A 5,340-nucleotide genomic window follows, 5' to 3' on the forward strand; every position below is an offset into this window, starting at 1 on the left:
AAGAACCAGATTTTTTTTGCTTTCCAGGAGTTCTGTTATCCTCGCTTATTGTGGATGCAAAGACCTGATACAGCCGTTTGTAAGACAACACATTTATGGTTATTCCTGACATACAAAGTGTGCAACAGACACATTACATAGTTATCTATGATGTGCATTAATGAGGAAAAGGACAGAATTTCTTCTGAATTTCCACTTTCATTCATTTCCACCTGTGATATTTCATTTCCCAACATTTTCACATGGATCAGTTTAACAAACCCATAATACTATCATATAAACTGCAATATTGAATAAAAGAAGGAGTCAAACAGAAAAACAAATAAACAAAAAATGGTTTTAAATCCTGATTTGTATCAGCTACCTGTTAACTAGGGGTGGGTTTTTATAATCGATTTATCGATTAAAATCGATTCTGGCTTGGATAACGTAAAATCGATTCATTAAAATCCTGAATCGATTTTTTAATATAAATTTATTTTGCCCGAAATGCCAGAATCTCTGGTGAAATCTCACAAAATTTCAACAACCACCAAACAGCTAAGACAGTAAATGAGAGCAGGAACACGGATTCTGCACAAAGACTTAAACACACAGCCCAACCGCGGATCAGAATCAGTTAGATGTCGCCTTTCTCACAGTCCGGGCTGAAAGCCGACAGCGCGCTGATTCTGATCTGTCGGCGGTCCGCGCTTTGTGTTCACGCCCTTTTTGCGCCGATTCTAAAGCTGTTAGTTTATCTCTCTCCAAACAATATTGACCGAACCAGCAGCAAAAGAAGATCCAAACTAGGCTTCACATAAACAACGTCATGAATTCACTCTGACTTTTATTGTTTTGCTTCGACCACGATGCACAGCTCTCTCTCATGCTCGCTCTCTTGCGCGCTCTCTCTCCCTCTCTCTCTCTGTACTGTTTTCTGCATTATTCGCTTGCTTGTTACGCACAAGTCTTCCGTTGTTTACAGCGCTGTCGGCCGACGGTTTTTTTTTTCGTTTTATATACTTCCGAAAATAAAACCTAATTTCTGCAGTTCAATACCGAACAAATTTAAACTTTTTAAAATTATGCAAAATGCAAAACGCTCAGCCTTGTCTCTAATAAAACCGCTGTAACTTCAGAGGTAATGTTCATGTGTTGATTAATGGTTTTCTTTCGTTTTTGATCTACTGCAGAAAATTTTTTATAAAATCCCAGAACAGGAAAATCACCTTCATGTTTTTCTGTGTTTTATCCTCAGCTACTTTGACACAAAGGCCTCTGCTGTGATGCTCACACCTTTGATAAAGCCTTGGTGTGTCAGCTTCCTTTTTATAGATACAAAAATATGTAAATGTACTGATCTGAATTATAATATTTCTGACTGTCAAAATTTCCCAGATTCAAATCAAAGTGAATCGAATCGAATGGAATCGAATTAAATCGAATTAAATCGAATCGTGGATCGAATCGATTCGGGACCCTGTGAATCGGAATTGAATCGATTCTAGAAATCAGTGACGATACCCAGCCCTACTGTTAACCTATATTAGTTCCTTTCAGATTAATCAAAGTTTCCTTTAGTTGTTGTTCTAACTCTCTGATCAATACAATCGATAGAACTCCACTCAGTTCTATCTATTTAATTTAACCTGATTCAGTCCACCGAATGCTTTCACTCGCTGTATGTGCAAACTGTCTAGTTATGATACCCAGTAACACTTCAACGAGTTACCAATACAACTCAGACACAATGAATTCGTCTTGAAAGGTGCTATATAAATAAAACTGTACTTTTATTTACTTTCTTTACTCACTTTTTATGTTATTGCAATAACACTTTTTACACTTTCTTTTAACACAAAAGAATTATCCTCATTCAAAAGTCATGTAAGAACCTCATTGGCTTACGGAATGTTGATGTTATTTAAAAAATTCATACAAAAACATGACGTCATTCAAAAATGTTATGTGACAACCTCATTGGCTTATGGAATTCTGATGTCACAGGCTTCTAAAGCTTTGATCCTTTGAAGCTTTGATCCTCATGAATCCTTAAGTAGGGGTGAGGATGAAAAACTTTTAGTCCGTTATTTGCAGCACTTGTGTTAGCAGCATTCAAACGTTCACCAGTAAAGCACTTTCAAACATTTGGATCCTTTTTGTAAACACGGTATACAGACTCCAACATGTCTCAGAAAGAGCAAGAAAGACAAGACGCTGACCCCAGCTCTATTCCATGGTATGAGTCCCTAGACCCTTATATCAGCTCTCTTCCCTGGGATGAACAGGTAGAATTAGAGGAAAAGCGATTGGAAGAAATGGAGAATGAAAATCTCATGAACAGAGAAAAGATTAAGATCCTGACAGAAGAAAATGAGAGAAAGAGCACTGAATTAGAAAAATTATCCTACCAGCTTCAGGAAAGGGAAGGTAAAATTGAGGAGAAACAATGTGCTCTCCAAGATAAGAAGAATCACGAGCTCCAAGAAAAGCTTGATGAAGCTCTGGAAAAAATTAAAGATCTGCTCCAAAAGGAGAAAAAAGAGAGCATTAAAGGGGATAAAATGCTCAAGAAGAATCAGGAGCTCCAAGAAAAGCTCGATGGAGCTCTGGAAAAAATTAAAGATCTGCTCCAAAAAGAGAAAAAAGAGAGCATAAAACAGGAAAACATGGTCAAGAAGAATCATGAGCTCCAAGAGAAGCTTGACGATGCTCTGGAAAAACTGAAAGAAATCCACCAAGAAGAGAAGCAACAGTCCACACAGCAGAGAGACATGCAGCGCAAATTCCAAGCCATGGAGGAAAAATACAAAGCGCTGCAGGTGAAACATGATAAAACTCTGCACAAAAGTCAACAGTTGCTTCAAGACAAGAAGCAAAATGAAATGAAACAAAAAGAAATGGACTCCAAGCTTGACGAGATAGAGGAAAAACACAGATTGCTCCAAATCAAGCTTGAGAAAACAGAGAAAAGAAATAAAGAGTTCATTCAAGAGAGAGAGCAACAAGAAATGCTCGAGAAAGAAACAGACTCCGAGCTTGAAGTCTTGGAGGAAAAACTGAAAATGCTGCAAATAACTCTTGAGGAAACACTGCTCAAAAATAAAGAGATGCTTCACGAGAAAGACCAACAGAAAATACAAAAGGAAGAAATGGATTGCAAGCTGAAGCACATCAAGAAACAGAATGAAGGCTTGCAAGTGATGCTTGATGAAGCTCTGGAGAGAAATAAAGAGTTTCTTCATGAGAAAGACAAACAGAAAATACAAAAGGAAGAAATGGATTGCAAGCTGAGGAACATCGAGAAACAGAATGAAGGCTTGCAAGTGATGCTTGATGAAGCTCTGGAGAGAAATAAGGAGATCCTCCAAGACAAGAAACAAGAGCCTGTAGAGCAGAGAGACCTGCAGAGCAAACTCCAAGCCGTGGAGGAAAAATACAAAGCTCTGCAGGTGAAGCATGACAAAACTCTGCACAAGAGTCAACAGTTGCTTCAAGACAAGAAGAAAATGGAAATGAAACAGAAGGAAATGGACTCCAAGCTTGACCAGATGGAGGAAAAACACAGAATGCTTCAAGTCAGGCTCGATAAAAAAGCGCACAGAAATAAAGAGTTCATTCAAGAGAGAGAGCAACAAGGAATGCTTGAGAAAGAAACAGACCGCAAGTTTGAAGTCTTGGAGGAAAAATGCAAAATGCTCCAAATAACTCTTGAGGAAACACTGCTCAAGAATAAAGAGTTGCTTCACGAGAAAGACCAACAGAAAATACAACAGGAAGAAATGGATTGCAAGCTGAGGAACATCGAGAAACACAATGAAGGCTTGCAAGTAATACACGATGAAGCTCTGGAGAGAAATAAGGAGATCCACCAAGACAAGAAACAAGAGCCCGTAGAGCAGAGAGACCTGCAGAGCAAACTCCAAGCCATGGAGGAAAAATACAAAGCTCTGCAGGTGAAGCATGACAAAAATCTGCACAAAAGTCAACAGTTGCTTCAAGACAAGAAGAAAATGGAAATGAAACAGAAGGAAATGGACTCCAAGCTTGACCAGATGGAGGAAAAAAACAAATCGCTCCAAATCAGGCTTGATAAAAAAGCGCATGGAAATAAAGAGCTGCTTCAAGAAAAAGACCAACAGAAAATACAACAGGAAGAAGAAAAACTTAATCTCCAGAGGAAAAATCAAGCACTCCAAGAATTGTATAACGAAACAAAGTACAAAACAACTGTACTGGAAGGAGAAAAGAAGAAACTGGAAAATCAATGCTCAGCGATGCAGAGTAGCATCAATGAGATGCTGAGAAAAACCACAGAACTTGAGGAACTTTCTAAGACCTTGAAGCACAAAAACACTGAAATCCAGGCGCAAAAGCAAGAACAACAGAAAACACATAAAGACCTGCAGTGTAGACTTCAAAAAATCCAGAAGAGAAACCATCAGCTGGAAGACATGCACACAGATGTGCACAATGCAAAGTGAATAGAGGAGGCAACAGTTAAAGAACTGAAAGACAAGCTTAAAGAAAAACAAGAACAATTAGAAGACATGGCAAAAAGATGCAACAAACTTGAGAAAGAAAACGCAGAAAGTATTGATGAGCTGAAAACCCTCATCATTGAGAAAAAGGTGCTCGTGGAAGAGTATCTGAAAAAGAAGAAAAAACGCTTCCACTGGTTCTGGAGGAGGGACACTGCTGCTTCTCACCTGATGTAACCTCGTCTTCCTCCACCTCTATTCCATCTTCATTTCCCCCCTTCCCCTTCCCCTCCCTCCTTTTTCCTTTTTCACCCCCCGACCAGTCCCGGCAGTTGACTGCCCCCTCCTGAGCCTGGTTCTGCCATAGGTTTCTCCTTTAGGTTTCTTTCACTTTAAAAGGAGTTTTTCCTATCCACTGTCGCCTGGTGCTTGCTCAGAGGGGATTGTTGGGGTTTTCTCTCCTCTCTCTCTTTCCTTCTTTCTATCCCCCCCTTTCCCCCCTTCCCCCTTCTGCCTTTTCCTTTACCCAATAAACACAATTGCCCACATTTTACATGTGTTTGAAAAATGGCTTCATTCAACAATAATTCATCTTAGGTAGATAAAAACAAGAAATAGGTAATAGCTGCATGTGTGTTTGTGTGTGTGCATAATATACATACTTGTTTCCCAGAAAGAATGAATACTAGATGGATAGAGACAGGTTTTAAAGACTAGAAATGAAAACATGTGAGTCCTGTCTTTAAATAAAAATATATAATTTCCTATATTCCTATCTATTCCAAACAACGGTAATAAGTAAAAAAGTTTCAAATTTGTCTTTCACTTTGACTCTTAATTTACTAACCATGAACAAGAGTTCAGAGGTCAAATGTGG

At 38.7% G+C, this 5,340-nt stretch overlaps 1 pseudogene; it reads left to right on the plus strand.

Annotated features, from left to right (window-relative positions):
* The first annotated feature begins 2,076 nt into the window (after positions 1 to 2,076).
* Positions 2,077 to 5,004, plus strand: LOC148106132 (uncharacterized; annotated as a pseudogene).
* The last annotated feature ends 336 nt before the right edge of the window (positions 5,005 to 5,340 follow it).

Source organism: Neolamprologus brichardi, chromosome 2 (assembly GCF_056152115.1).
Source record: "Neolamprologus brichardi isolate AB-2024 chromosome 2, ASM5615211v1, whole genome shotgun sequence".
NCBI lineage: Eukaryota > Metazoa > Chordata > Actinopteri > Cichliformes > Cichlidae > Neolamprologus > Neolamprologus brichardi.